This window comes from Acinonyx jubatus, chromosome B2 (genome assembly GCF_027475565.1).
Source record: "Acinonyx jubatus isolate Ajub_Pintada_27869175 chromosome B2, VMU_Ajub_asm_v1.0, whole genome shotgun sequence".
Lineage (NCBI taxonomy): Eukaryota > Metazoa > Chordata > Mammalia > Carnivora > Felidae > Acinonyx > Acinonyx jubatus.
The window spans coordinates 55121809-55139441 of NC_069385.1; the positions used below are offsets into that span (position 1 = coordinate 55121809).

The following is a 17633-nucleotide window of genomic DNA, read 5'->3' on the forward strand; positions in this document are numbered from 1 at the left end:
GCCCAACCCAGTCCTTTTCCATATTTTTTATATCACCGATGAGGACTGCTCTTCCTCTGTGCGTGGGTGAAATGTAGAAGCAGTGACTCTCCATTCTCCCGGGTGAGTAGCTGGATGCATAGGAAATGGAAGGCAGTGCATTGTTTCCCACACCCTGCCTTCCTCTGCCCCTCAGCAAAAGTGATCTATCCCTTCTTCCTTTCTGTCCCCGACATCAGTGGAAAACTTGATCTGGTTGCCATGGAGACCAGCCACTGACTTCAGAGCGCCTGTTTATTAAAGATGAAAGTAATGTATGCCTGGCTGATCTGAACAGCTGTCAGAGATTCGGCTGTTAGCAAAGGAAGTCACTAATTTCGAGGTATAATCACTCATCTAAGAGAGAGACGGCCCGCCTTCATCTTCCGAGTGGAGCTGGGCTGTGCGGGTAAGGTCGGCCCGAGCAGGCATTTCTGGTTCTTTTTTTTTTTTTGGCTGTTTGTTTTATGACTAATACGGTAACTCTACTTCTTTTCTCCCTTATTTCCTACTGAAAATACATGGTCTTTCAGTCGTGTGATAGATTAATTCAGTTTCGTGGGCAGGCCCAGGAAACCCAAAGCCTCTTATGACGTCGTTTCCTTTGGAAAATGTATTCTGGATTCCAAGCCACCTACTTACAGATGAGGTTGTCTGTTTATCCGTTCAACAGCCTCCACCAGGTGTGCAAGAGGAAAAGAGGCGGTGTTGAGCCCCACAGAGAGCGGACTTGGTGTATCTTGGGTGTGCTTCGACAGGTGGGAGAAGCAGGCACCTTCCGAGGGAGGCAATATATTAGAAGAGAGGTGGGGTCTTCATCTTTCAGCCCAACGAGCTGTGTGATCTTCAGGAAATTAGCCCCTTTCTTTTTTCTTTTTGCTCTTTCCATTCTTTCAATGATAAGCCCTGAGTGTTCTCCAAAACCGACTGAGAAAATGGGTTAATCCCTGCTGGGTTGTAAGGAGTGGCAGGGCCCACCGCAGCATTTTGGGAAGACCCAGCGAGCAGGGGGCCTGTGGTGCAGGGAAGAGGCTGCTGGTAGCTGATGCCTGCTGTCTCGTCACAGCGCAGATGACTCTCCATTCTTTTCTGCTCCCTTTCCTCATCTGAAAGAGAAGTGATGAGTAAGCTGATTCTTTCCAACTGTAACTTGTCTTTTGTTCCGTAGAGACCTAAGTGTGGGTTTCCACGAACAGAGAGGCCTCCCGACACTGGACAGCTAAACAAGGGTTAACCCTGAGTCTAGGTCACCGTTAACCAAGTACAACCTGTACATCTGGTCAAAGTTGTCTCTGGCCAAGGCAGGGGCTTGTTTCTGTCTCTTGGCCTCAATGTGCAGGTAGTGGTCTGGGCAGCAGCTCCTGTCCCATTTCTCCTGAGCTGCCCGGTGTTTGGGAACAAAGATGAAATATGAAGTGGGGATCATTAGTGCCTTTAGAACATGGTGCACCCAGAGCCCAGATTAGCCTGGACTCCAGAAAGGCAGCTTCTGGACAGGCAAACCTCAGAACTGCCACCATCTATCCCCTGGGAGCTTTTATTTCTCATCAGCTCCATACCTAGGGTAGGCAAAACAGCCGTCTCCTTGTCACCATAATGCTTCCTCCTTTCTGAGGTCATCCTGAACCCATTTTTCTCCACAGGATGTGCACCTGTCTTAGGTTTACATGTTTCACTGAAGGAAATTCAAATCCCATTCATGGGATGCCAACATAGGTCATAACACTTGTTATAAGCACATCTATTTGATTATTTTTTTTAATTTTTATTTTGAGAGAGAGAGAGAGAGAGAGAGAGCACGTGTGCACAGGGGAGGGGCAGAGGGAGAGAGAGAGAATCTTAAACAGGCTCCATGCCCCACATGGAGCCTGACTCACAACTGTGGGATCATGACCTGAGTAGAAATCAAGAGTTGGATGCTTAATCGACTAAGCCATCCAGGTGCCCCAGTACATCTATTTAAAAAAATTTTTTATGCTAATTGTATAAAACAGTAGAGGAAAGGAAGAATACTCATTCATCCATCCATCCATTTAATAACTTATTGTAGGCACTTACTATGGGTCAGGTAGATTTATAAGGTAAATCTGGTCTCAAGGAATGTGCATTTATTTTTCTTAAAACCTGCCTTATTGAGGGACACCCGGGTGGCTCAGTTGGTTAACCATCTGACTTTGGCTCAGGTCAGAGCTCACAGTTTGTGAGTTCGAGCCCAAGTCAGACTCTATGCTGACAGTGCAGAGCCTGCTTGGGATTCTTTCTCCCTCTCTCTCTGCCCCTCCCTGCTTCCCTCTCTCAAAAATAAATAAATAAGCATTAAAAAAAAAAAAAAAAAAAAACGGCTCAATAAACCAATTCTACAAGCGGATTGCACTGTCAAAGGAAAATCTTTTCTTTTCCAAACTTCTTTCCTTTTCAAACTGAGAGTGATTAACGAAACTCATTTCAATTTCTTGTTTTGTTTTGTTTTGCCTTGCTTTGTTAAAGGAAGACCGGAGGAACCTAATCCTAGGTACTGCTACTGTATGGGGGCTGGGAAACTAACACAGCACTATTTAGTGTGGGGCAGAGCCTATATGGAGGGAAAACCATTTTGTCCCTGTCTGAGGCCAAGGGAAGCCATGATCTTTTCAGAAACTCATAGAAATTCCAACTGAGAGAAAATTAGTATGGCGTTCTGTATGCAATTTCCTTACTTTCACAGAATTTACAATCTAAAATGCAAAAACCCTGGGGCCCCTGGCTGGCTCCGTTGATGGAGCCTGTGATTCTTGATCTCAGGGTTGTGGGTTTGAGCCCCATATTGAGTATAGAGGTTGCTTAAAAATAAAATCTTAAGGGGCACATGGGTATCTGTCAGTTAAGCCTCTGACTTGAGCTCAGGTCATGATCTAGGTGTTCGCGAGTTCCAGCCCCACATCAGGCACTGTGCTTACAGCTCAGAACCTGGAGCCTGCTTTGGATTCTTTGTCTCCCTCTCTCTCTGCCCCTTCCCTGCTCACAGTCGGTCTCTCTCTGTCAAAAATAAATAAACATTAAAAAAAAATTAATAGAACATAAAATCAATCTTAAAAAAATAAAATAAAATGTAAAAGCCCATTCTTTGGCAGTTCTCACAGAGGTTTGGTGTGAGTGAGCTATAGATCCATAGCAGGCAGGCCAGGCTTGTCCTGGGGCCCTTTTCTTGCCGCAGAGGGAAGTGAATCATAGATCCACCACTCTCAAATGCAGATACTGTTTTCTCTCATCCCAAAAAGAATTCGGGCAACTGTGATTTCATCCACATATGTCATGAGTCAGCTTATCAAAGTCTGAAGTGGGACTACCCTTAAATGATCTGTGTTTAAAAACTACCTCCCCCCATCCCCATAAACAAGAAGATGTAAAGGACCACTCAATCACCTACATAAAAATCATGAATCATGAGCACTCATCTTGCCTGCCTGAGAACTCTGGCATCTTACACATTTGATTCTTTTTTTCTCTGTTCTCCTTTGGGTTGACACTCAGAGCCAGGCCTCATGGTTGTTTATCAGCTGTCTAAGGCTATCTTAAAAGATTTTTGCTTTCATTTATAACATAAGTCACATTCTTCTTGCATCCGCTACTGTATTTTCCAAAGGGGTTATGTTAAAGGAAATTCAACACCCACTTTTCTCATTATTTGCTCCTCAGTTTGCTCACTCATCAAAAGGCCAGTGCTATTTGATACTTCAGAAGATTATTTTCCCTGTTAGGTGATGTGTCAAGGCCAGGGGAGCTGGCCCCAGTGTCAGGTGACTGAGTTTTGTTCCCATTTCTACTGTTGACTCAATAAATGTCCTTGGGCAAGTCATTGAGCCTTTTTGTGCTGCAGTCTCTGGGGATTAAATCTGCCAACTGTATCATATGGATTTGAACCATAATGTCCTCCGGGATAAAAATAGGAGGGGGCCAGGTGTCCATGGGGCCCCAAACTGATGGGAGGAGGGTGACCATGGGAGCTCAAAAATGTCCTTGAGCTGCAAACCCTGTAACAGCTTCAGGTCACACCAGTGCCCTTGGGCATTTGTCCAGTTGCCTGTGGGGTCAATTCCAGCACTTGAAGTTTTCCAGAAAAAAGAAGGTACTGCATTAATCACCCAGACTTGTATATTCTGTCTGTTCCATATCCCTATGCCTTTATACTTCCTTCCCCTGCTATGATACTCACCACTGACTGCTATTACTTGTTTGATTGCTTGCCTCCTGGGCTGGAAGCTTCTTAGCAGGGGATGGAGGGGAATCATGTCTGCCTCATGCAACATTGTACCCACAGTGTGGACCATGTGCCTGGCAAATAGAAATTATACTAGAAATATTTGCCAAATGGATGAATGAATGAGTGCTGCCTAGCCTCAATAACATCCCATTTTGTTATCACTGAGGTTGCCTATTCCTGGCCAAGAATGTCGTGGGATCTGATTATCCCCATCTCTCCACAGCCCCACTATGGTATGACAACGAAAGCAGGTCTCAGACCAAATGGCTGTCATGCACACACATTTATTAGTAAGAAGATCCAAAAACATTCAAAAGCAGTTGGTTCCGTAAGCTCAGCAAAGTCCCAGCCTTCTGAACTTTTAGGTGTTCTGTCCACATTTCACATGAAAAATTATCTTGACAATGATAGGACAATATCCTAAAGACCAGATTTAGTTAACATTAGGCATCCAGAATTGTCCCACTTCATGGCCGAACACAGGACAAGTTCCAAATCATGCCTTTGACTTCTGAAAGGTGACCATTGAAGAGCTGGTTACAGTGTGATACTCAGCGTTCATAAAAGTGGGGACCACCCCTAATGTTTTAGCCAATCCACCTGTCTTGAATACCACTTGGTTCAAAAGCCCAGCGCTAGCCTCCTTTATATTAATTAACAGATTGCTAATTTTGCCAACAGAAGTCACTTCTATCCATTTTGCTAGTCAAATTTCTGCTGTTGACTCCAGATAAAGATGGTTAAAGCACTCGGAGTAACCACCTGAATAGTTTTGTCAAGATGAACTAATGGAAGCAATAGAAGCCACTCAGACTTTTAAAAAGCAATTAAAAAGGCCCATGAGGCCCTGCTCTTGGAAAATGAAGAGTTGCTTAGCTCCCCAGGGCTATCCTCCTCCAGAGTTCTTTTTTTAATTTTTTTTTCAACGTTTATTTATTTTTGGGACAGAGAGAGACAGAGCATGAACGGGGGAGGGGCAGAGAGAGAGGGAGACACAGAATCGGAAACAGCCTCCAGGCTCTGAGCCATCAGCCCAGAGCCTGATGCGGGGCTCGAACTCACGGACCGTGAGATCGTGACCTGGCTGAAGTCGGACACTTAACCGACTGCGCCACCCAGGCGCCCCTCCTCCTCCAGTGTTCTTACTAACCATCGGGGGGGGGGGTGGGGTTTGTCTACTGGTTGCCTTCCCCAGGTGGACCTCAACCTGTGCATTGTAATGGAGTATAATATATTCCAGGCTTGGCTATGCACATAATTGTGGGTCCAAAGGAAAGTTGTCTGATGGGCCCCAGAACCTTTTGGTTCTACTGACCAAGGAAGTTTTCCTCACCTTCCTCTTGTTTCTGATAAATATTTATATCAAGGTCAGCTGAAAGGTCACCCTCACAAACTCCTCTTGGCTCCCAGCTTCTCCAGTCTCTCAGATCTGACATGGATGCCCTGCACTGCTGACCCACTCCATAATGGTCAGGAGCCTAAGCCATGTCACAGAGAGAGGTCTCTGGGCTCCTGGGTGGCTCAGTTGGTTAAGCGTCTGACTTCGGCTCCGGTCATGATCTCGCTGTCCATGAGTTCAAGCCTTGCATCAGGCTCTGTGCTAACAGCTCAGAGCCTGGAGCCTGTTTCAGATTCTGTGTCTCCCTCTCTCTCTGCCCCTCCCCTGCTCTCTCTCTCTCTCTCTCTCTCTCAAAAATAAACGTTAAAAAAATAAAGAAAAACAAAGAGGTCTCAAGCTATTTGTGCCACACTGACCCTTTGTGCTATTGTGGCTGATATGTTTCCCAGAGTTGTATCAATGTTCTCCCCTTACACACACACACACACACACACACACACACACACACACCGCGTTCTATAGAGTGAAACTCTGTCTTGGGAGTCTGCTCTGAACCTCAGACAACGTGGAGATTCTGCCTAGCTTCTGTTGCTCTTCCCTGTAGAATTAGAATATACCCCAGGCAAGGTACAGGCAATCACGGGCTCTCAGGGGAACCATGGCCCAGAACCATGCCATCCCGCCACACTGGCTATCAGGAACCCCTTGGAATACAACACACAGCCTGAAGCTGCTAACCCCATTGGATATTTTATTCTCCTGGCTACCCCTGGGATAACGAATCCTGCTGCCCTAATTCTACCTAGTTATAGGTTCTTTTCTATCCCACCATGTGTGATGCCAAACTTGCACAGTGTATTTGACTCATAGTGTTATCACAGCAATAGGGTTAATTTTATATGTGTCTCTCTCCACGGGAAACAAGTTACATTATCTGTCATTCCCACTTACCCTGCTGGGGGGGGGGGGGGTGGGCGGGGGGAGGGGTGGGAAAACCCAAAAGAGCAGCTTTAAGTGGTTGTGCTTTGCTCCTTATGACCCCGCTCCTAGAACTGATTGGTCCAGCGGGTGGGGGCAAGGGAGGGAGACACTAACCAACAGGCAGCATCAAAAGGCTGGTCAGCAACTCATTTCATAACCTGGAGCACACGCAGAAAAACTGGGTTAATCTCCGTTTCTCTGAAATTTAAATAGAAAAATGTCAAGAAAAAAAGACGCGGTAGGATGCTTAGAAACAGGAAGAGTGAGGCCCCAATGGGATCACAATGAGCCCAAAGTACAAAATATTGAAACTATGGGTGAGCGGTAGCAGTGGAAGAGAAGAGTTTCAAGCCAAGGGAAAGAAGGAGCTGGGAGGAAATTGAGCCAGGGCAATGGGTGTGACCCTCTAGCTCCTGCCACGAAGCCCAGAAGTTTCCCGAAACTAGAGTAGCTCCCCCGTCCCAATGCTGTGAGCCTGCCCCGTCCAATGTCTGTTCCTGGCTGTCTGTGGAAGACCAACTCCGGTAATGTTCTGCATTTAGTTTTACAAAAAAATTAAAAATACCCCCCCCCACCCCCGCCAGGCTAGTCTGCCTGAATCTGCTCCTATGGCCAAGAAAATCGTCCATCTTTCTGGATGATTCTCAGTGTGTGCAAAGATGGTTGGCATGTATCTTTGTAGCTTTTGATCCCTAATACAACACATGGTAAGCAACAGGTTCTCTGTAATTGAAGCCTGAATAAAAGAATATTTGAAAGCCCAGTGAACAGTCAAGTTCATGCAATTACTATCTTATGTTGCAATGTCTTCAGTTTGGCTCTCAAAGTTGAACAAAGGATGGTCACATTTCCTAGCTCCCACCCCTCAAGCCTTTCCTGCTCCATGAGATTCTAGACACACGGCTAATTTTTAAAAATATAATCCTTAATCAGATTCAAAATCTCCCTTGAGAAAGTAAATTGTCCTTTTCCTGTTCTCATTCCAGTTTGTTGAACTAATCAACACACACACACACACACACATCATTTTGATTTTGGACTGTCCTCACTATTTTTAGTACCCAAGTTTGTGGTTCTAATCAATTTATCTAAAAATTAACCAGAACTGGTTTGAGTTCCTCTTCCTGTTTGAAAGGTATTTATCAATTCACTCTTCTGTAACTTTGAAGATAAGTTAATTTATTACAGGAAAGCAGTAACTTTTTCTCCCAAAGGTATATAAACATCAGCTTGGTTATGAAGGGAAATTTTTAACTTGGGACTACTGAAAATTATTTACCAGAGGAGGCATACGTATTGATCCCCTAACACAATGATGAAAGTCATGGTCCCCTCTCTGGTGGCTGTCCATCTAGAGGTGGAAGTTGGTCCATCTGTTTTCCCCCACCGTTCTAAGAGCAGTGGTGGCTTTTGCTACCTCAGCTGGCCCTGGCTGGACATCAGGATGGGGAGGGAGAGGGAGGTTCATGCTAGACCAGGGTCAGCAAATATTTACAGTAAAGGGCCAGATGGTAAATATTTTAGATTTTGTGGGCCTTACAGTCTCTATCACAACTACTCAAATATGCTGTTGGAGCACAAAAGCCACAGACAATATGTAAATGAGTGAGTATAGCTGTCTTCCAATAAAACTTTATGGTTACTGAAATTTAAATTTTGTTTTGAGAGAGAGAGAGAGAAAGCATGCACATGAGTGAGCAGGGGAAGGGCAGAGGGAGAGGCAGAGGAAGAGCAAGAGAGAGAATCTTCAGCAGTTTCCATGCCCACTGTGGAGCCTGATGCAAGGCTCGATTCCATGACCTGAGTGGAAATCAAGAGTCGAGCGTTTAACCAACTGAGCCACCCAGGCACCCCTGAAATTTGCATTTTATGTAATTTTGTATGTCACAAAATATTATTCTTTTGATATATTTTCAGCCATTTAGAAATGTAAGAGCTATCTTTGCCTAGTGGGCTGTACCAAAACAGGATAAAAACATGGATGTAGGTATGAGGTCCCTGCTTCCTGCCCTACTTGAGCGCTGGGGGTTCAGGATATAGAATAGATGCCTCAGATAAATGTGGCGACTCCCAGGGTGGAAAGATTTGGGTCTCTCACCTAGGGTGAGTCCTGGGGAGACTTGAGCCTCCTATAGAAATTTCATGTCCCTCATGGTATAGAAGCATCAGAGCGACAGTGGTCAAGGGAGGAACCTAGAGAGAAAGGCCTGGAGCTGGCTCTGTGACAAGCATCCAGAATCATGAGGGCAAAGTAGTCAAAATTCCTGAGACCCTATTTGAAGGGAGTGTAGGGGAGGTTGACCGGCATACAGCAGATTGAGAGAAGAGGCTTGCTGGGAAGAGACACCGTCTGGACCTACAACCAGTGGCCCCTCAGCAGGGACAGCAGAGACAGTGGCTGATGCCCAAAGATCTCATGGGATGTGGTTCTCTTCAGAGGAGAAGCAGCCTTCCCCCATCCTTCAGGTTTCCTAGAGCGGATGAGAGGTTCCTCACCTGCCTGAACTAGAGGTCCCAGAGGATTGTGCAGAACATGCTCTGAGCTCTGCCAATGCCAGAGCTATCCACAAATGCGGAAGATCTGGACTCCCTGTGCCCCCCACCCCTTCTCCCTGGAGTTCTTAGGCAGATGGAGAGAAAGTGCTGCAGCACCTAGGCAGTGTCGAGAGGAGTTTCGGGCTCACTACTACTCTCTGCCCTCCACTGGCATCTTCTTAGCCAGAAGCTGTCGCATCTTGTCCTCACAGTCACGGGCTGGCATCTACTATCCATGCCCCAAGTCTCACCATGGTCTCCAGTCAGCAAGTGCATGTGTTTGCATTCTTTTGATGTCAGTCTCACTTTCCTTTGGCTCCGCAAGCTTGTGATACTTGGACAGTTAGGCACACCTGGCTGCTTTCTCTTCCCCTCACTAGAGAGTAGGCGTCTTTGAGACACTCCCTCAGCCTCTCAGTCATTGCTGGTGCCATGCCAGGCAGGGCCAGCTCTCATATGCTTGCAGAGCTCCTGGTCCACATTCAGGGAAGTGAAACATAGCCCCCTCTGCCCCTGCTTCATCTTTGACCAACATGGCCTTTTTATTGCCCCACCTCCCAGACTCGAGTAAGGAGGCCGATGGTGAGGACAGTCAGGGGCCCTCTCAAAGACATGTATTCATATCTATCTAAAATTTATTCTCATAATTCTTTCACTTCAGACATATTAGGTCTTGGTCTGGATGACTTAAATTATAAAGATGTCAAATATCTCCAAATTGATGTATCAATTCAATGGCATCCCAATCAAAATCCTAGTTTTAATTTTTTTTTTGAAATTGATAGACTCATTCTAAAATGTTTGGGGAAAAAAAGAAGTTCCATAGATAGCTAAACCAATCTTGAAACAGAAGAATAAAGAGGGGGAAATTGCCTAACAGATATTAAGACACAAAGTTGTTTTTAATGTGCCAGTGAAGTGGAATGTAGAGCTGATAGGTAGCCTTATGTTTACCTATGAACTTCACCTAACACAGAGTTGGCATCACAGACCAATAGGGAGAGAGGATGGATTATTTAGTAGATGGTGGTGGTGAAATAGGTAGCAAAAGGAAAATAAATTTGGATCCCCATCTAACCCTATATACAAAGAGATTTCCAATGGATTAGAGACCTAAATATGACAGGTGGAACTATAAAGTTAACAGGAAAAAAGTGTGGTAACCTGGAATGGGTAAAAATTTCTTAAACCAGACTTCAAAAGTGCAAACCATAAAGCAAAATGATAGATCTGATTACATCAAAATTAAGGGTTTCTTTTAACAAGTGACACCACACTTGAGCTGAATTTAAGAGATAGATGACAGATGGGGAGAAGAGATTTATGATGTCTAAAAGTGACAAAGGAAAGGCATCTAAAATACACAAAGCCCTGCGATTGAACAAGAAAAGAAAGTGGGCCAAAAGAAAAATACATTAATTATGCAAACAGATAACTTACAAAAGAGGAAACCCCAAAGCTTTAAAAGGATAGGAAAGAAACTGCTCATTAGTAATCAGAGAAATGCAAATTAAAGCAACGATAGAGATCACTTTACATTCTGAGGGTGTGTTAAATTGTAAGGTTAACAGCTATTAGGTTGGCAAAGTTAGCTGGATAATGCCAAGTGCTGGCAGGGGTGTGGAAATAGAGATTCCTCTTGCTGCTGGTAGGACCACAAGTTGGAGAATTATCTGGCACTAGCTAATCAAATTAAGTATGGATACTTAGTGACCCAGCAATTCCACCAATGACATAGACCTTGAGAAATTCTCACACACACACACATTAAAGGGGCATGTAGAAGTAGGGGTCAATCCAAGATTTCTGGGGCTCGATGTTTATATTATTTGGGGAAGCCTGGCTACAAAAAAAATGAATATAAAATTAGGTACAGAGCTTTGGAAAACCCTTTGGGAAATGAGACCTTCAAAGCTTAGGCTTTATCAGCCTCTCTATGAACCTGTCTCTGCATCACTGTCATGTGTGCAGACTGGGGAGTTGAAAGCTTCTAAGCCAGTTTTGTTACTACACCTACTGGGCTCCTTAGGGGTAAATAATGGGTAGTATTAGCTCAGCATTCTCTTTAATAGTAAGATATCCACCTAAACTTAAAAAAAAATGTAATCTTCCAGTAATGGAGATCCAGATCCCCAAACTGGCTCAAATAATCCCTATCACTATAGCTGAGGACCACTGGGTATAAATATGCAAGAGGGCCCAGAGAGATATAGTCAGGAAATCCCCATGACTCTGGCTTGGCAGGAACACTCAGATGTACTTATGAGAGAGATAATATTTTGCAATACTTCCCAGTTTATTTATTTTTGGGAATGCCTTTCAACCAAGGAGAGTGCTTAGAAGAGGCACATGAGAGTCCCTGGGGTATGCCGGCTTGTTCTATTCAGCATGCTGAGAGTCCAGGACATGGCCCTGGGCAGTGTGCTGGGTTCATCTGCCCCAGCCAGCATTTTTGGAAGGGCAGCAGAAGCTGGAAACACTGGACTCTTCTGTGAAGCACAGTAGCCAGAGAAAAGGAAGAGGCTAGAGGAACGTGAGCCTCTCCTATGTGGAGCTAGATCTACAGATAGCTGGTGTGAGGCCTCTAGGAGGTGATGAGGTCATAAGGCTGAAGCTCTCATGAATGGGATTAGTGCCCTTCTAAAAGAGGCCTGAGAAATCTACCTTGCCCCTTTTGTCACATGAAGATACAATGACAAGACAGCCATCTGCAACCCAGAAGAGGGCTCTCACCAGAATCTGACCATGTGGGCACCCTGATCTTGGACTTGCAGCCCAAGCAGCAATAAATTTCTGCTATTTATAAGCTACCCAGTCTATGGTACTTTGCTATAGCAGCGCAAATGGACTAAGACACCTCTATAGAAAGGATCATTCGCGAAGGTTGCATGCGGTGGATCCATGACCTGAGGCTGATAGGGTTTGTGATAGAGCATGTAACAGAGCACCAAGGAGGCACTGCTGGACATACTAGATGGGGTTCAGGACAGAAGCCCAGTGACATGGAGGAATGGAGTGATTGGCCGATGCTTAGGGCAGATTGATCACCCTTTTTAAAGGGCCATCATGGTGTGTTGAGAGTCAGTGAGGTGTGTGTGTGTGTGTGTGTGTGTGTGTGTGTGTTACAGAGAGAGAGAGAGAGAGAGAGAGAGAGAGAGGGAGGGAGAGATGTGTTGGGGAGTAACCACTGTTGCTTCAGCTCCCTAGGCTCACCTCAGGCTCAGAGCACAAGGTCAAAGACAACTCAACAAATTCCAGCTGCCACCTGCTGGTGCAGCTGAGGCTTCTAGTCAGGAGCTCAGCCTGCAACGATAGAGCAGCTGAGCAGAATGGGATTGAGGGAATTACCTGGTAACATTTCACCTACGATTTGCCTAGCAGTTATGGAGGAGGAAACCCCATGAGCCAAGGTAGAGGAGAGACATTTCATGGGCCCTCTGGGGCACCCCTGGCTGTGGTATGGACTATATGGCTTAAAATGGTGGAAGAAGACTGTAGAAGAGAAATTTGGGGTCCAAATGGCAAGGGCCTTGAATGATTGTGGCCTCAGAGTTCAGCCAATGATGAGCAACAGAAGATTTTTAGAGAGAAGAAAGGGGAAATTAAATGTTTTTAGACAGAACTCTGGAAGCAGGAAAGAGAGGAACGGGGGGGGGGGGGGGAGGGAGGGGCTTGGACCTACTGTGCAAGACCTACTATGAAAGTGCCTGCAGAAGTCTCTGGAAAAGATAACAAGGACCTGAGCCAGGGGCACAAGGATGCAAGGCCCAGATCTCCACTAAACCTAGCATGGGAAAGATGAGAAAATGGATCAATACAATGTCAGACACAGCCCGTGAGGACTATGGCAAGGCATAGACAAGCACCTCATTGTGCATGGTGGCAGGAATATCATAAAGAGACGGACGGTGAGCTGTGTTCTGGAGGATGATCCAGAATGAGCCAGGCAGGAAAGCTGAGCAGAAGGTATTCCAGGCAGGAGGAACAGTACGTGTGAAGGCCCAGAGGCCCAAGAGAGCATGGGGCCTTTGGGGAAGTGCAAGGGATTTGCTGTGTGTAGTTGGTGTCCGGGGTGTGAGTAGGGGATTTCGAAGAGATTTACTTCCCCCCCCCCCCCCCCCCCGCCCGCCGACCCCACATCAGGCTCATGGAAGGCAATTAAGAGTCACTGAAGGTCAGGGTTGAAATGCAGATCAGGAGCTGACAAGCCAGGTTAGGGCAAAAGACACAGATTAGAAGATCATGTTATGCAAATACTGATTTAGAATAGCTGAAGGAAAACTCCCAGATTTCTTTTCTCTGTGCTCCATTCTTAAATTCTGTTTTATGTGGCAATCAGTTTAACTGGTACTTTTCTCCCAGTCTAGATAATTACTAAGCATATGGATTTTTCCAGTATGAAATTAATCTGCTCTGTGGAGTAAATTGCTTGGGCAGAACTACCTCAAACTTTTTTTCTGCCCTGGCAGTCCCCACCCCCAGAGGGTCTCAGGATGTGCTGAATTTGACCATGGACTAAGTCCCAGGTGGGCTATTGAGCCAAGGCTGAGGTGAGAGGGTTCCAGCAGGAGGTACAGGCAGTGAGGCTCCTACTTGGGCCTCAAAGGACAAAGGCTTCCGCTGGGGACAAATGGTGGGGAAGCAGACAAGAGAGAGGAAGAGTAGAACGAGGCTCCTTTCCAGCTCGTCCTGCAGTGATGGTGTTACGTTTAGGAGTCAACAATTTTTCTAGCCAATAAGAAATTCAAATTTCCTGAAAGGGAAAACACCCTGGCATTGATGTAGCAAATTTCAAGTGGACTCCACATTCCACGGGAACAATCTAGAATGCATGTACTAGTTTCGTCTGTTATTGCAGGTTGCATTCCCTGGCAGGCCAGCTTCACTTGGCAATATCACATTTAAAGAGAAATGGACTTATCTCCAGGTTTTGTGTCCCAGGCTTACCAAAAAGAAGAATAAAATTAAAATAGAATCTGAAAATTTAAAAACACTAAAATTAGTGTCTCGGTTCAGATTGGCTTTTCTTAAAACACTGCTCTCTACTCACAGTTTCACTGCTGAGGAACCCATAATAACTGTCTACAGCCTTTGGATTTGGTTATAACTTTCTTTGGTCTTTAAGGCTCTCCATAAGGAGCAATCTCTTCAGTTTTGTCTCCCACTCCTGTGAACTTCTATCATGTATCCTAGTTCAGCCTATAATCTTACTGATCCGCCTGGACACCAGCCCCCAAGCTTGTTTCTATTTTTGCATTCTATTTTGCCTTCTGGTTTATACAGCTTTCCCTAACTGCCTCCTTCTTTTTCCACCTGCCCAAATATGTCAAGATTCAGATTTGGACCCAGTGCTTCTGTAGCTGACCATATTTTGTGGCCTCTGCATATATCCATGTTTCTCTTCTCTCAGACCTGTTTAGGGGTGCAGCTCTCCCCCACTCAGAGGATGGTGACCTGACTGCAGCTCAGGGTAAGTTCTAATTGGCTAAGTCAATCATTATGGTCTCTTCCACGACTAGTTGGGGTGGACCATGAGTTGTAGGGGAAGAGGTCTGCCCAGACACCTCTGAAAAGTTTTCTTTCACTAATGGACATGGCCGTGTTTGGATGCTCCAACTGGACACTGTGTAGCCATCTTGTGCTCAGGCAGGAAACTACCAACTACACTGAAAATGGCTGAGTGGAAAGATGGAAAACTCCAGTGTTGAGATTCTAACACCTGCCCTGTCTCTATACTTGCCATTGAGTGAGATAATGCATTTCCATATTGTTTAAGCCTCTTTGAGTTGGAGTTTTTGGGGCAATGACAGCCAATAGCTTCCTAAGTGACCCAGGCCTTCTTAACCTGAGGTACACAGATTCCCAAGAGGTCTGAGGATAGAATTCAAGGGTCCATGAAAACTGTACATTTAACATTCAAATATTTCCTTCCATTATGAATGTAGGCAACAAGCTTCAGCGATATTAGTAGAACCTGTGACTTGGTCCTAATAGAAATCATGGTTATTTTCATATCATATTTTGGTTGTTGGAAATATCTTGAACAGCACTTCATAATGATTTTCATAGGCCCTAGTCACCTTTGCCTTTGTGGATCTCTTGCTCCATGAAAACTATATTTTGCTACTGCAGTATAAATACAAATGTATAAGTATATATTAAAGCATTTTCTTTGGCCTCAAATTTACATTTTCTTTGGACTTTAAAAATGAAAACATTTTTAGGGCCCCTGTGGTCGCTTAGGCACTGTACCTACAGTGACTAATGAATAAGTCAGGTCTGATCTCAAATATCATTAATGTTTATCACTACTTCAAAATTTTGGTAGTTACCTGACCCATTGCTAGAGCTTCAATGCATTAACTCAGAAGTGCGTATTTATTACATTACAAATTAGGGTTTTTTTTAAAAAAAAAACTATTTTAATAGTTTTATCTCAACAAAACTGATATGTGATACATAACCATATATATTTATGATTATATTCTACATTTTAAAGTATTATTCTGGAAAAAAAAATTTCTGTGAGGGCTCCACAGGCTTAACCAGACTGTCAAAGTGTCCATGGCATGAAATTGGTAAAGAATGACTATGACAGCATTCCCCATGATTGGAGGTGGCTTTGGTTTCTTTCCATCAAGACTCATAGTAGTGCCAGTCGTTTTAAGAAATGATTCTATTGAACTCAGGATTTTAAAGTATTTGCTTTCGCCATGAGTGATGCTTCATGTTTTATTGTTTCTGTAAAGTACATCTCCTCCTCCTGTAAGCTCTTTGAGGGCAGATAATTTGCCATCCATTTCCTTCTACCAAATAGTACTGGCCCAGCCCCAGTCATCCAGTAGATTCTCAGTTAATGCTTGCTGACTCTCCCTGGCCTGAGAGCCACCTGAGAGAGGTGATGTGGAAGGTTGTGGTTGTCATTTATAACATCAACCAGCAAAGTCCACAAACATTCTAGTTTCCCTTAATCTGAGCTGCAGGCTCAAAGCCCTTATAAATTTCCCCAGAGCAAAATGAATTCTAAATTGAACAAAAGTCCAGTGTTTAGGATTATAAATGTAGAAACACAGGGATGTGGGGGAAAAAGTAAGAAATCTCATTTCAGGGAGGCACAGAGAAAGAGATCTTCCTTAGAGCTTAAACTAATACCCCATTTTCATACAGGTGTGTATGGGGATTTAGGGACCTCCAGGCCAAGTCCAGAGTCCAGCTCTATGCACTTTCAAATGCCAGCTTCCAGCTAGAAAAGTAGGGGGGTGCCTAGAAACCCTGGAAGAGGAGGCTGAACACAAAATAAGAGGCTGAAAATGAAGCTCTCTCTGCTTGTCCTCCATTTATCACCAGTAAAGGCCCCAGGAAGAGTGATGCACACCTCTGACTTGCACACACTATCCTCAATTTAATCCTTACCACAAACCCTGTGAAGCAGATATTATAGTCCCTGCTCTGCAGACCAAGGAAATGAACCCAGAGAGGTTGAAAGTTATAGACCTCCCAAAACTAAACTCTTGCCATTTTTCAGTGTGTATCTAAGAGATCCGTGCTCCATATACTCCTATGTAACAATGGTACAATCAGTACTGTGTTAACTCAGAAAGGTCAGCATTGGTAAAATTCTATTATTTAATATACAGTTCAAGTTCAAATTTCCCCAATCATCTTAATAATGTCCTTTTTATCTTTTTTTCCCCTTGACCCAGTATCCAACGATTACACGTGGCATTTAGCTGTCACATCTCTCTTCTTTAATCCAGAACAGTTACCCAGATTTATTATTGTCTTTCTTAACAATGACATTTTTGAGGATTTCAAGCCAGTTGTTTTGTGGGACATCCTTCAATTTGGATCTGCCTGTTTTCTTTGTGATTAGATTCAAGTTAAACAATTTTTGGCAGGAATATGGATAATTTCTTCTTGATTAACTGGTGTTTATTGCCTGCTGGACCCTTTAAAGTGTGAGGGGGAGGCAAAGAATCCATGTTCTTGGGATATCTTGTTTACAAGCAAGTTTCCCAGGTACATAGCAGTTTTGAAGACATTGTTATCTTTGTGTTTCTTGTCCCAATTAATGAAGCTTCTTCTGTCAAGACAGGCCTTTATTTCTCCAGACCCCTGGCCGTCCTGCCCATCCAGACAGTGCCTGAGCCTGGGGCCCAGGGGCTCAGCTAAAATGGTTGTCAGGAGATCAGGTAGGTGAAAGCAGCAAGGGGCTGACAAATGCCTGCTGTTTCCACAACCTCCCTTCCAAGTTTCCCCAGGGATTCGGCAAAGGTTCAGCTTACAACCTCAAGGACTCTCTGGCTCTGTCTTCTTTCTGCCTGGTGGCTCCCAGCTCCAGCCCTAGAAGGCTGAATAGGGAAGGGAATGGGGCCAGGCACCATTATAACAGGTGCAGGATAAATGGCCTAAAAGTCAAGACTATGTAGAAACAACCAGAAACCTGTAGATGGGAAAGAGTTTCAGCTACTTTTCAGATCACTGCTGTGAGCCAATATAAACAATGAGTAAATTCAGTTG

The 17633-nt window shown here is 44.6% G+C and overlaps 1 protein-coding gene across 1 annotated transcript in view; it reads left to right on the forward strand.

Moving 5' to 3' along the window:
* The first annotated feature begins 405 nt into the window (after positions 1-405).
* The window catches only part of RTN4IP1 (reticulon 4 interacting protein 1), a 150967-nt gene continuing 133739 nt past the window's right edge, over positions 406-17633 (forward strand). Inside the window, exon 1 of the mRNA XM_053222419.1 lies at positions 406-427. The gene's annotated coding sequence lies outside the window, so the exon portion shown is untranslated. The remainder of the gene's footprint in view (positions 428-17633) is intronic.